This window comes from Lissotriton vulgaris, unplaced genomic scaffold, assembly GCF_964263255.1.
Source record: "Lissotriton vulgaris unplaced genomic scaffold, aLisVul1.2 SCAFFOLD_481, whole genome shotgun sequence".
NCBI classification, from domain to species: domain Eukaryota; kingdom Metazoa; phylum Chordata; class Amphibia; order Caudata; family Salamandridae; genus Lissotriton; species Lissotriton vulgaris.
Window position 1 is genome coordinate 1,219,681 of NW_028250356.1, and position 15,215 is coordinate 1,234,895.

The following is a 15,215-nucleotide window of genomic DNA, read 5'->3' on the forward strand; positions in this document are numbered from 1 at the left end:
CAAAAGCCAAATAATCCTCTGGTGGTAACTACACCAGTCAATACATCTGCACCGGCCCAAATTAATAAGGAAGTGAAAGAAACACCGTCAAGTAAACCTCAGGCACCCAGTAAAACCCCATTACAGGGTAGGGAGATCTACATAAATATACCCCCAGAGTCCGCGCCTTACATGGCCATCCTGACAGGCGTTCAACCCATCCGAGAGAATAAATATGAGAAAAATGAGGACCTCCTAAATAAAACAAAATTTTGGCTAAACACAAATAGGCCATTGACCGAGGACACTGTCACAAAAATCCTCAGTGTTCGTAGGGTTCCCTGGGTTGGACCAAGCAAAAAAGACCTGGAGGGTGATTGCATTCTGATAAACTTTAGAGATAGTTGGGTTAAGGATATCATCTGTAGTAAGGCCAGGTTTGGGAGGATGGGGGATATCCAGTGTATTGGTCTCGAATACTTTTATCCCAAACTCTGTCAGTCTAACCCTGAGCAAAACCCTTTTCATCAAGGACAGCGTACAAAGGGTGGATACCAAACGGGTTGGACACGCAATTTAAATATGAATCAAGACCCGTTCCACCATTATACTCCTTGGCAAGAGACAGTTCCCTTTATGGGGCCGCCTATCATGGGTGATTTTACACAAGTTCCTTACAACCCACGACGATCTAGGTTTAGGGGCCCAGAATACCCTGGCTGGTTTCCAAATATTAACAACTATAACAACAACATCCCATTGAGGAATCGCTTTGACCCTTTTATGAACTTGGATGAGGTTGATTGACCACCACTTAGGATTAAAGGGACAATATCTACAATACCAGGTGGGGGAACGAAAGAAGATCAAGGTATATGCACTAATGATGTTGAGCCTGTGAAAGTAACATGTGAGGGTAATAACATGAGCGCTGGATACCTACAGATGGGCTCCGCTGCTATGCCAATGGTCACCTTAGATAATGGCCACGAACAGAATATGTCACCACTGCTCAACCCCAATACCACTGTCGTAACAGATGCTTTGGGAAATAGTCACGGACTGCAAGGGTCCTCATCATCATCATCATCAGCACTAATATCTCTATTATCCTGGAATATCTCTGGAATAGTGAACAAATTAGATGATGAGATATGGTTAGATTTTGTGGAAACCCATGGAATCTTGTGTCTTCAAGAGACTTGGTCTAGGACTACCTGCAATATAGAGGGCTTTCAATCATTTGCTGTCTCGGCTGTCCCATCTACATCGGGGAGGGCAAAAGGTGGTATATTGACAGCATTGTCAACAACACTACAGAACCTGCGTACTACGACACTGGTAGAGACAAATTGGTACCAAGTATTGTTATTGGAACACCTATTCCCTGAAGCAGTGTTACTCATTAATTGGTACTACAATATCTTCAATGTATATGACACTTCGGTAATTGAAGACTTGGAGTATGCTCTAGGTAAAATCCGCTGCAGGCATCCTTCCTCGCCGATTATATGGGTTGGAGATTTCAATTGTACACTCTGCAGTCATGGGGGTTCAAATGTATGCGGTTTGGAGGATTTGAATGCCCAGCCCCTAAACCACTTTAGGCACACTCCGCAGGGGGATGCCTTGAATAATATCATCGTAACCAATGATCTATGTGTGGTAGACCCCTGGTCCCCCCCAGATACCCCGCATATACCAAGTTTCCAGGGCTTGAGGGGAGAAATGAGTACAATTGATTTTGTTCTGGTATCAAGTACCTTTCTTAAGTATGTGGAAAAGCTGGAGGTGGTGGCAAATCCCACTAGTGACCACAACCCTTTATTATTATCTATATGGGTTCCTACACAAGAACCACCAAGGAAAAGGGAACAACCCATTGAGTACAACAAAAATAAGGGTGTAACCCTGAAATGGGGGAAGATAAATGTGCACAAGCTGGAAGAGGATATTGTTGTAAACTGTAAAAATGATATAGAATTGTGTTTAGCAGGTTCCGATTCACAAAATGTTATTGAAAGTTTTGAGAAGTTGTGCTCCTATATAGGACAGTGCCTAAAAAAGCCTACAAGAAAGGGAGGCCAAAAGGCCTTTAGATGGTTTGATTCTGTATGTTCTGCCACACACCGATCACTGAAATTAGCATTGTGTGAAAAGCCTAGAAATAAAGAGCTTGTCAGGACCAGTAGGAAGGCGTATAGAGACGCCATTACAAAAAGAAAACAGGATTTGAAAACCAGGGCTTGGGATGACCTCGAAAAGGCAGCAGAACTGAAAGATAATAGGCTATTTTGGGAGGTAATTAATCGTCCCCTTTTTAAGAGCAATAATAATGAAGCTATAGCCATCCAGGTTACCGCTGAACAATGGGTCCAACATTTTAGTAAGATTTTTAATCCTAATTCGTATTCATTAATGTTAGACAATGAGGGGACAGGGGATGTGGTGTCTTCATCTCCCTCGGCCCTGACCCTCAGCTCTTCATTCACTTTGACTGAGATTGAGGAGGCCCTAGGGAAAGGAGCACCATTAAAAGCTCCAGGCCCAGATGCTGTCCCTCTGGATCTTTTTAAATCCAAGGTTAGTTTGTGGGCACCTATTCTATTGAATGTTTTTAATGCTGTAGTGGTTGGCCGTATCCCTGGCACATGGAAAGAGGCAACGGTAGTGCCAATTTTTAAGAAAGGCAACAGATCCGATCCTTGTTGTTACCGCCCGATTTCTTTAATAGATGCCGCATGTAAAATCCTAGGTAGAGTAATCTTGGCGAGATTGGAAAGTTGGGCAGATTCTGTTGGATTGATAGTTGACTCTCAATATGGATTCAGACACGGAAAGGGGACAAATGAGCAGTGTCTTAATTTGGCACTAATCATGGGAAAGTACGTGAAGGCCAAAAAATCTTCTATTCATCTGGCCTTCATGGACTTGACAAGCGCTTTCGATACTGTATGCAGGAACAAGTTGTGGAGGATGATGATTGACATGGGCTTTGAAGAACCTCTAGTGTCCTTGCTTCGCAGGTTGCATGAAGCAACCAATGTGTCCATCAGGTTTGGCACTGGGGGGGAAATAACGGAACCAATTCCTTCTACTGAAGGAGTGCGTCAAGGATGCATCTTGGCGCCTTTCCTCTTCTTAGTTTATACAAACGGACTTGAACAGTACCTACTAAATCAGGGCTGCGATTTCCCAAAAATTAATGGTAAAAGCGTCCCTATGCTTTCATATGCGGACGATACTGTCCTAATGACATTAACAGGAAACGGCATGCAAGTGTGTTTAGACGCATTTAATAAATTCATGCTTGATCTAGATCTAAAGGTAAACTCTGGAAAATCCTTTATAATGTCCTGTGGCCCCAAGGGGTCGTCTGTTAGGAAGTTCGTGGTAAACAACCGCACAATTGGGAAAGTGGATAATTTCAACTATCTTGGTAATCTGTTTGATAGTAAACTAAGATGGTCACCGGTAATAAAGGTTCGAGCCCAGAGTATGACAAGGGCGATAGAGGGCATTTTCCGCTTCTGTAGCAAACTGGGGCAGAAACACATAACGCATCTTAGAACTCTCTACACTTCAAAATGCCTATCTGTAGCTACCTACGGGGCAGGGGTGTGGGGGACTGAAATGCCTGCCGCAATACAGGTGGTGGAAAACAACTTTATAAAAAGAGTCTTGTCAGTCCCAAAAAGTACCTCAAACATTTTCTGTCATAATGAACTTGGTATGGTTAGTGTCTCTGATACAATCTGCTTGTCACCTTTACTGTTATGGGGCAAAATCTGGCAGTCAGAAGACCTGCAATTAACCAAAGAAATTATTACTGACTGCATGGCTTTAGATAACTCAAAGCAGATACCCTGGTTGTCCTATGTTTGTAACATGTTGAACAAAATCGATCTTGGTTCCTATTTTTATAGTCCCGGGAAAATCGAGGGAAATTACAAAATGGACATAAAGGCAAAGTATTTGATGTCTGTGAACCAGCTTTGCAGGGACAACATAATTGATAATGATACTATCCGTATCTGTAAACCCCAACCCCAGTATTATTTAATATTTACCCATAATGTGCAATGGCGATTCCTTTTAACAAGGTTTAGACTGGAGACCCTACACTACCAATTTGCCTTTCCTAAACAAGGGGGTTGGGGTGAGAGACTGCCCCCTTGTCCCTGTAATAATAGGGACAGACAAAGTACCTTACATTTGGTTCTTTTTTGTTCATTGTATAAAGAGCCAAGACTCCGGTTTATTAAACCAATTCTGAAGGGCAGGCAACCTTGCACCTATAGGGAAGGCTATGAATTTTTGTTATCACTAACTTCTGTGGAAATCTGTTGTGCAATGTTAAACTTCATCAGAATCTCACTAAAGATTAGGAAGATCTATGGGTAGCACAATCTGTATTGAAATTTTACAAAATTTGAGAATGTAGATGTTCTTGTTATTACTATTGTCATTTTTTAGGTCTTTTTCCTAAATTCTTGTGTAAGTCTTTGTTTTAATTTAGCTTTTAAAGGAAAGATGAATTACATGTATGTTAGTTCAATACTTTTATGATTCATTTTATGTTTCGAATAAAGTTTTTGAATACGAATACGCTTCAATAAGTTGTGTGTCACCACGTGACTTAGGATGTTCTACTCTCTACTCAGGCATTCCAGAGCGTGGCCGTTCAGTTGTGGAGAATTACATGCAACGCCATTCCCGGCGTTGGATTCTGCACAGCTGGATGGCTTAGGTCATGGGTGCAAGTATTTCGGAATAAACCTGTTTTCAACTCTACAACTAATATTGCTGCTCTTTATTACCCCTCTAAAAGTATATCCTCAAGTGTACAAGAGGGCTCAGTGAGGTAGGTGCTCACTGCTGGCATCTGTCTGGCCTGTAAGACACAACTGTGGTTCCAGCGAGGCAAACTCATACTTTCATTCTTCTCAGGTTGTTACGCTGCACACAGTGGGTAATGGAAATTTTGTTATCAGCAATGATGGATGCTCAAAAGTCCAGTACTTTGGGAGATCTCTGCCCACAGGACTCTGCCCACATACCCTCACTACAGAGGGAGACAGGCACATAATCCCTGCAAGTGTAATCACCATCATCACTGCTCTAGAACCTTGGTGGGGTTAGCATGCAATACCTACAACTTTAAACCCCGTCACCTTGGATCAATAAACACACAATCCCGGCCACTATAAACTCCATCTTCCCTGTTCTAGAACTTTCAATGGGATTAGCGCACCATAGTATTTCTGTAGAAAGGAGATGTCATGTCACTATACGCTGTAACCTCGAGGCACTGTTACTGTTTAGGATTAGGATTCTTCCTTCCTGAACTTGTCTGTGGCATCCATAGGATCTATCTGTGTATTTTTCCTATGGGAGATCCATAGGGTCGGAATGGGCATTCATTGTATTATTGATATATAATATTTTACCATCTGGACTCCTTTGTGTATATAGTTGTGTAGAACGAGATGTTAAATAATAACCCGCTGTGCATTGGAAGTCCCCAAGTGCACGAGGATCTGCACCCATAGCCCTTTATTCACACAGGCTACGGTTATGCTACACCTAAAATGCATCCATTAGATTACCTTTAATGGGTCAAATGTGGGGTGCAATCCATTGGGCTTTATCTCCATGTACTGTGCAGTCAGGGCCTTCCAGCTCCCACTGATTCTCCCTTAAAAACATATTAACATTGGTTTACATCTGATTGGTATATTTCATTTACTTACAAGTCCTTAGTAAATGGTACAACCTCTAGCCACGGCCTGTAAATTAAATGCTACTAGTGGCAGAATCACTCATTATGCCACTCACTAAATTATCCTTTTAAAACATGTCTCAGGCTTGCCACTGTGCTTCTAACAGCCTGGAAAAATAAACCTTGAATCAGGCCTAGACCATCCTTATTAATACTTACAAGGACAGGATGCATTGTATTTAAAAAGTAGGACATGTGTGTTTACATTTTACATGTCCCAGCATTGAAAAACTCCAAGTCGTTTTTCACTGCATAGGCCTATCTTTCCCATAGGCTGACACTGGGTTATCTTATTAAACTTAATAAGAGATAACTTCAGTTTGAAACAGATAGAGAAATAGTGTTTACACTCAAATGACTTTCAATCTAAAATCCTTTTAAATGGTGTAGTTGAATTTAAAGCTACAATTTTGAAAACATCACTTTTAGACTGTTATTTTTGCAATTTTACAGAAAGTTGGCATTTTTCTGCTCAAACCATTTGTGCCTTTATGCCAGAGTCCTGGGTCACATGACTGTGATTGGCTCACCTATTGTGGGTTGTGTATTCCTTTCAGACAGATAGAATGGCTTGGGAGAAGCTGGACTCTACCCACATTACATTTCTAAAGATTCAAACAAAGGAACCTGACATCAGGCCTGGCCTTGTCTTTGTCGCCCCGAACGGTTTAGAGACAAGACCAGGGGTTGGGGAAGAACGGACCATAACCAGTTTTGGGGTTGGTTGGGGAATTTCCCCCCAAAAAGCTGACACCAGTATGAAATGGGGACCTTCAGAACATATCAGAACACTCCTGGTCGTGTGGAAGATTCAGAAGAAGGACTGCCCTGCTGCTGGAAGGACTGCCCTGCCGCTGGAAGGACTGCCCTGCCGCTGGAAGGACTGCCCTGCCGCTGGAAGGACTGCCCTGCCGCTGGAAGGACTGCCCTGCCGCTGGAAGGACTGCCCTGCCGCTGGAAGGACTGCCCTGCTGCTGGAAGGACTGCCCTGCTGCTTGAAGGACTGCCCTGCTGCTGGAAGGACAGCCCTGCTGCTGGAAGGACTGCCCTGCTGCTGGAAGGACTGCCCCGCTGCTAGGACTGCCCTGCTGCTAGGACTGCCCTGCTGCTAGGAGGACGGCCCTGCTGCTGGAAGGACTGCCCTGCTGCTGGAAGGACTGCCCTGCTGCTTGAAGGACTGCCCTGCTGCTTGAAGGACTGCCCTGCTGCTTGAAGGACTGCCCTGCTGCTCGATAGACTGCCCTGCTGCTCGATAGACTGCCCTGCTGCTCGATAGACTGCCCTGCTGCTCGATAGACTGCCCTGCTGCTGGATAGACTGCCCTGCTGCTGGATAGACTGCCCTGCTGCTGGATAGACTGCCCTGCTGCTGGATAGACTGCCCTGCTGCTGGATAGACTGCCCTGCTGCTGGATAGACTGCCCTGCTGCTGGATAGACTGCCCGGCTGCTGGATAGACTGCCCGGCTGCTGGATAGACTGCCCTGCTGCTGGATAGACTGCCCTGCTGCTGGATAGAACGGCCCCGCTGCTGGAAGGACTGCCCCGCTGCTGGAAGGACTGCCCCGCTGCTGGAAGGACTGCCCCGCTGCTGGAAGGACTGCCCCGCTGCTGGAAGGACTGCCCCGCTGCTGGAAGGACTGCCCCGCTGCTGGAAGGACTGCCCCGCTGCTGGAAGGACTGCCCCGCTGCTGGAAGGACTGCCCCGCTGCTGGAAGGACTGCCCCGCTGCTGAAAGGACTGCCCCGCTGCTGAAAGGACTGTCCTGCTGCTGGAAGGACTGCCCCGCTGCTGGAAGGACTGCCCCGCTGCTGGAAGGACTGCCCCGCTGCTGGAAGGACTGCCCCGCTGCTGGAAGGACTGCCCCGCTGCTGGAAGGACTGCCCCGCTGCTGGAAGGACTGCCCTGCTGTCTGAAGGAGGAATGGACCTGCTGTCTGAAGGAGAACTGGACCTGGTCCTGGAAGGACTGCCCTTCTGTTGGAAGGACTGCCCTGCTGTTGGAAGGACTGCCCTGCTGTTGGAAGGACTGCCCTGCTGCTGGAAGGACGGCTCTGCTGCTGGAAGGACGGCTCTGCTGCTGGAAGGACGGCTCTGCTGCTGGAAGGACGGCTCTGCTGCTGGAAGGACGGCTCTGCTGCTGGAAGGACGGCCCTGCTGCTGGAAGGACTGCCCTGCTGCTGGAAGGACTGCCCTGCTGTCTGAAGGAGGAATGGACCTGCTGTCTGAAGGAGAACTGGACCTGGTCCTGGAAGGACTGCCCTGCTGCTGGAAGGACTGCCCTGCTGCTGGAAGGACTGCCCTGCTGCTGGAAGGACTGCCCTGCTGCGGGAAGGACTGCCCTGCTGTCTGAAGGAGAACTGGACCTGGTCCTGGAAGGACTGCCCTGCTGCTGGAAGGACTGCCCTGCTGCTGGAAGGACTGCCCTGCTGCTGGAAGGACTGCCCTGCTGCTGGAAGGACTGCCCTGCTGCTGGAAGGACTGCCCTGCTGCGGGAAGGACTGCCCTGCTGCGGGAAGGACTGCCCTGCTGTCTGAAGGAGGAATGGACCTGCTGTCTGAAGGAGAACTGGACCTGGTCCTGGAAGGACTGCCCTGCTGCTGGAAGGATTGCCCTGCTGTTGGAAGGACTGCCCTGCTGTTGGAAGGACTGCCCTGCTGTTGCAAGGACTGCCCTGCTGTTGCAAGGACTGCCCTGCTGCTGCAAGGACTGCCCTGCTGCTGCAAGGACTGCCCTGCTGCTGCAAGGACTGCCCTGCTGCTGCAAGGACTGCCCTGCTGCTGCAAGGACTGCCCTGCTGCTGCAAGGACTGCCCTGCTGCTGCAAGGACTGCCCTGCTGCTGCAAGGACTGCCCTGCTGCTGCAAGGACTGCCCTGCTGCTGGAAGGACTGCCCTGCTGCTGGAAGGACTGCCCTGCTGCTGGAAGGACTGCCCTGCTGCTGGAAGGACTGCCCTGCTGCTGGAAGGACTGCCCTGCTGCGGGAAACTCTGCCCTGCTGCTGGAAGGACGGCCCTGCTGCTGGAAGGACGGCCCTGCTGCTGGAAGGACGGCCCTGCTGCTGGAAGGACGGCCCTGCTGCTGGAAGGACGGCCCTGCTGCTGGAAGGACTGCCCTGCTGCTGAAAGGACTGCCCTGCTGCTGAAAGGACTGCCCTGCTGCTGGATGGACTAAAGCGGAGCATAAACCACCCCGGTGTTCATTCCAGTCACCCCAAATCTTTACCCACTTACGGGAGCAACCGCGACCCTCATAGATCACCTTCTCCGCCACCATCACCAGTCCATATCACGGCTCCAATCCTTGAGCTGTGGTGGTGATTCTGCTCCTCACAATCTTGCTATCTTCCTTTTGTCCACCATGAGGCCTAATGTGACTCATATTTGCTCCATGCGTCCCAGATCCGTGACCTCCTACACATTCAGGAGGCAGCACTTTGCCGAGGGAGGCGAGCCCCCACCTCTGACACTGTTTATACAGGCCACCACGGAGGTCCAAAAAGTCTGCATTGCTGGACAGTGCCAGAGTATACAGTAAGAGGTGCCTTCTCCCCCACACCCCCGCACGCAAGCTGATCCAGGTCTCCTTCCCATTTTGACCAATGTATTGCAAGAGATATAGGCCCAGTGTAGTATCTTGAGTTCCACCAGGCGAAAACGTGAACTGATCGCCAGCTCTTTGGGAGAGGCTAGGGCTACCAGCCAGACCTCATCCTTTAGGTCTTCCATGTCAGTACCCAACATTGCCGGAGCTGAAGCAATGTGTCGAATGCACTGTTAATTCGTTTTTTATACGTTAAGGAGATCGCTTTGCATACTATGTAGTCATCTAATAGTCTGTTTTCTAACAGGGATGCTTCAGGGAGGACCTCCCCTTGAGGGACTACTGCTATTAAAGTGTGGCGGACATGAAGGTATCGTAAGGTTTCTGGGTCGACGAGGTAATATTCACGCTGTAAATCGGAACAGCAGCACTGTTCCATCCCTCCTTAGATCTCCCTCCTCCTTAGATCTCCCTCCCTGGAGATACATATTAGGTACCATTTATCAAAGCCGGGTCTTCGGCCTAATGTGCCCAGTATTCCTGAGTCCCATAGTGGTGTTGACTGGGTGATCCTACCCTCTCAGTCCAGTGTTTTAAGAGTTGTGTGCCACAGTTGGACCGAAAGAGCTATGAATCCCGGAAGGATCATATATCTTGGGGAGGTGTACAGTGATCGTGTGTATTCAAGTGGCCGTAACACATAACAGTCCATATGAAACGCCGTATTGGCTGGAGGCCGATGTACCCATTGGTTAACAGTGGTGAGCTGTGCTGCCTGGTAACATCTGTGGATGTCGGGCAACGTAATACCACCGTCATACGAGTCATGTGTCAGTTTTTTGAGGGCTATATGAGGGGCACCCAGTCCCACAACAAGGTCCTTAATTCAGTCTCTATAGTCCGGAAGTAGGTATCGGGGACTGAGAATGGTGCATTTTGCACAAGTAAAGAAACCGCTGCAGTGCCATCATCTTGGACAAAGCAGCTCGTCCAAGAAGGGACAAGGGCAGGGCCCTCCAGTGGCAAACGTCTCTCCTGAGATTCTGTAGGGGACCCTGGAGATTATTGTCATAGAATGAGTCGGGATCGGTGGTGACATAGATACCAAATATCGGAAGCTATCAGAAACTACCCTTGCTACACATCCCCTATCTTGTCACGAAGAGTACCCACAGAGAACAAATAGCGTCCATTTAGACCACTTAATGGTGTATCCCAAGTATCTACCGAAGGTTGTGAATATTTCCAGTATACGACTCAGGGAGATGCGTGGGGCTGCTACGTACAATAATATATCATCAGCGTACAGAGAAATGATGTCTTCCCACTCCTCCAGCCACTGAATTCAAGCTAGCCTGGCTGATGAAGGGTGTTACCCAGAAACTGGTCCCAGGATGCTTGTTTCAGATTCAGGGAAGACGTGGCTTGGCAATTCGGGCTGCACTGTTCCCATGAGGCACAGGGTCAAGACTGATTTGCATATAGCTGGGTTTGAACTGAGGAGGCGAAGTGAGCTAAAGAATGATGATGGATTCAGCCCAGATCTGTGACTGCCCCCATGGGGACTAAAACATCTCCATCTATTTGGCAAAAAGGGACATTTCGATTTTGGATTCTTTAAAAAAATAATTACATGCAGGCACCCATCATACTCAAGCTGCGACCTCAAACTCCACCATCACGGGTATGATTAACTGCCCTTCAGGAAGCATGCAAGTTATCACAGGGTATAAACCTTAACTGCCTCAGCTCTTGATATCACTGCAACACAGGTCACCACTCCTGGCTGCTGCAGACGTGTTCACCCTGCAGTATCGCCACCGTAGACACCAGCCTTTAGGTGTGACTCTGATTACCCGCCTGTACCACTCTGCGTGCACACATCCAGTCCACCCAAGATGCCTTCCATCCTTGTCATCAGCCCGTTCATGTTCTCCTGGGCGTCCTCTTCCAGGCACCTAAATGGAAGGTGCGGCTGGACAGAATAGAAATGTATTTCACAGTCACCAGTGTTTTGGAGGAGAGGAAGAAAGAGACAACACGAAAACCAATGAAGATAAAAATGTATTCCTAATGACATCCAAACCCACTACCATTAACAGGAGTCTGCACAGTGGAACTCACTCATGAGAAACAAGCAGTCAGGGCAGAGGTGCTCATTACCAAAGAGTGCAGGAATGCTGGCAGGCAGCTACAAGTCTTCAGCTGATTCAGTTTGTCTACACTACTGAGCAGGACAATCTTGTACAGGAATACAACAGCCTGTTTCATGGCCTTGGGTGTTTGAAAGGAAACACTGATCTTTCAACAGCCTAAGCACCACCATGTTTCGCCCTTGCTGAGGAGACTGCACTGGCTCCCAGTAGCCTCTCGATGCATTTTCAAACTGGGTTGCACGGTTTTTAAGGCACTCCTCACTCTCGCCCCAGCTTTCACTTCCCTTAGTCTCAAGCGTCACATTCCCTCAAGAAATCTCCGGTCTTCTACACACAACCTCCTAACTGTCCCCAGGTTTAAACGTAAAAAGTACGGAGGCTCCTGCTTCTCTTTTCTTGCCGCACACTTTGGAACTCTCTCCCGACCACTATCCGACTCTGTCCTAATTACTCCTGTTTTCGTAAATTACTCAAAACACATCTCTTCCAGTTATCTTACGAGTAACCTCGCTGCCTGCCCCTTCTGCGTTTGTCAATAAGCGCCATGAAACCGACTGGTGACCGTGCGCGGTAGAAGTGATTTTAACATAACATAACATAACATAACATAACATAACATAACACTATGCATCTGCATATCAATCAGTCTATTGACATCACCGAGTGGCGGTTCATCTTCAGGCAAAAGTGGAAGAGAAGCTATGAAGGCTGAAAGAGGCTAACATCATCGAGTGAGATTATGGGTCCACTCCCTGGGTTTCCACAACTGTTGTCACCCAGAAGCCCAAACAGCCAGGAGGCGAGTGGCTGCGAGTGGCCATGCACCTCCTAAATCAGGCATGCCAAAGACAACAACATATCACGCCTACAAAGGATGGACTAATAAATGAGATCAAAGGAGCTAGCTTGTTCTCCAAAACAGATCTAAAGTCAGGGTATCACCTGCTGATGCTCGACCGCACTTCTTGATATATCACGACCTTCTCCACACACCTGGGTCTGACCCTATACACAAGATTAAACTTCGGAATCTCCAGTGTCGTTGATGTTTTTGAGAACACCATCCCAGAAGTTCTAGATGGAGTGACTGGAATAATTGACATTAGTGATGACATCTAGGTGCAGGCACACAATGTGACAGTCATTATTGTGTCCAAAAAGTCCCACAGTGCCTTCAACGGCCTCAGGCTAAACCCTGCAAGTGTGACTTTCTAAAGCAACACATCAGTTTCTTCAAACAGACATTTTCAGAGGAAATAGTGACTCCGAATCCCCAAAAAGTCAAAGACAAGAAATCTGTACTCACACCAACTTTCATGACAGGAGTAAGACGTTTCCTAGGCATGATGACATACCGTGGTAAGTTCACAAAGAACTTGGTAGCCTTTACGGATCTAACCCAGGCACTTACAAAGACTGATGTCAAGCAATGGTAATGGAGGGTAGATAGTCTTTCAACAGACCAAGGACGGGCACCGCAGTATCTGCCGCTCCCTCACCTGCTTCTCCAGGCCCCGGACTCCTGCCTCACGACTCTCCCAGCTCCACTCGGGAGCCAGTGCCCCCATAACCCTCAGGGAACTAAAGTTCCCAGCAGCCTCTGGGAGGTGGGCCTGGCCCGTTTTCACACCTCCCGCAGCATATTAATTCCTTCTGCGGCTCCTGCATCGCGGGAGTTGTGCGGGCGGTGCCCAGGCAAAGCACATGCAAAGGGTGGGCCCGTCCATGCCCGTTAGAAACGAAAGGAGGCTGGGCCACCCCTCTTATGCCCACAGTTTCAGTTACAGTGCTCTGTGGGCTTTTCCCCCCTGACACCGTGCCCGGTGCTCTTCCCTCAGCCCAACCTTCACCAGACTCCCAGTAGTTACTGCCCAGCTGCGCCCCTCTTGACCCTGGTAGCCTGGGCCGGCTGCACTTGACCTTGCAGTCTGGCTTCTTCCCCTTCCCTCTCTCCCTGCCTGCCCGACCTATCCCTTGCCCCAGGCTCTGCTGGGACCTCCCTTCTGCTGCCTGCAGCCCTGCGGCTCACTACACCTCGCCTCCCGCGTCGCTCCCTGTCGTGCCTGCTGTCTCCCCCTATGAGCACCATTGGCATCCTCCTGCCAGTAACCCAGTCCTCTGGAATGGTGACCACAGCGCACCCACGCAGCAGACGCGCACAGTGGGTATGCCATGCATGGACCTCGCTCTGCACTAGGTCTCCACCCACCACGGACTGCCTGTGCTTCACATCAGACGAACTTAGAGCCCTGGACTCCGGATGCCAGAACAACTGCTGCGCCCTGGCCTCACCCAGGACCACCAATGGCCCTTTCTCCTGCCGGAACTGCCAATTTACCTGTACCAGAAGAGAAACAACTGACACCACGTTCATCAGCCACAGCAAGTCACTCACACTCAACAGCAGGGCCGTGGCCAACCCCTTCAGAGAGATCAACTGCCTGCTGAACAACGCACGCTCTCTTGGAAAAGACGCCACAGAAATCTGGAAAACCATCACCACCCCAGACACCGTCTTCATCACAGAGACCTGGCTGAACCTCGCATCAGAACCCAGTATTGCCACAGCCATACTGGACGGATGCAAGATCACTCAGCGAGACCAGACCAATAGAAACAGCAGCATCACAGCCATAATCCACGAAGAGACTCTCAAATGCGCAACCATCCCCTTCATTTAGCATCTCAACTTCCAACTCCAAATGAACAGCAAACCCACAATTGGAGACACCCTCGCCTACAGATCCCCGGGACTCCGCCCTCCCTTCTGCAACCCCATTTCCGACTTCAACGCTCCTATCACCATTGAGGTGAAACTATCTTCCTAGGAGACCTCAACTTTCACCTTAAAAACATTGATGACACCAACAAGGCTGACATCCTAGAAAGTATGGCCAACCTCAAACTTGAGCAATTAGTCACCAACCCCACTCACATCGCAGGAGACACGCTTGACCCTATCTTTACACCCACACTTAACAGCTCACCTGGACCGACCACCACTACGTCCACTTCATCATCTCAGAGCCCCTCAAAACCCCCACCTCCACTGCCAGCGTAACATGTCGTAGCCAGTCCAAAGCATCAGTACAACGCTGAATCAACACCCTCAACTTTCACCTATCTACCTCCACAAGGACACGGAACAAGCAGTGGACAACTTCACTAAATGGATCACAGCAAGCGCTGATGAAGTCGCCCTGAGGAATCCTACCAACCCCAAGAAACAAACACAACACCCCCCAGGAGCTGAACTAGTACACATGTTATGGAGCTGCCCCCTAATAGGAGTGTACTGGAATACAATAACAAGGATATTACACATATGCACAGGTCGAGGACTAACTTTGAATGGTCCGTATACCTCCTGTATCAATTCAGGAGGACGCCTGCCACCTAAATAGTGTCTAGGTTCCTAGACTTGGGGATAATAGTAGCTAAAAGGCTCCTAACTAGACGGTGGAAAGTGGTGGACCCACCACATGTACAGGCATGGCGTCACTCATTGTTCGCATGGGCCAAGGCAGAAAGCATCTCCATCAAGCATGAAGAAACATTAGCACTGCGTCGAGAACCCAGAGCAGCATGTTGGGACAAACTCTTAAATGAGCTGCAACAGATAGAGGGCAGTGACCCTGAGGATTCGCCTGGTTGCGACGTGGGCGAATAGATGTAGCGAACCATACTTTAGTGCTAACGGGCGTACGATGATATTCCATGGTTGTACGCAGACCACTTAAGAATGTGAATAAGCGCGGA

At 48.8% G+C, this 15,215-nt stretch overlaps 1 protein-coding gene across 1 annotated transcript in view; it reads right to left on the reverse strand.

The window, feature by feature from the left end:
- LOC147663286 (E3 ubiquitin-protein ligase TRIM11-like) overlaps positions 1 to 15,215 on the reverse strand; it is a 159,076-nt gene that overhangs the window by 129,781 nt on the left and 14,080 nt on the right. The gene's annotated exons all lie outside the window — the stretch shown is intronic.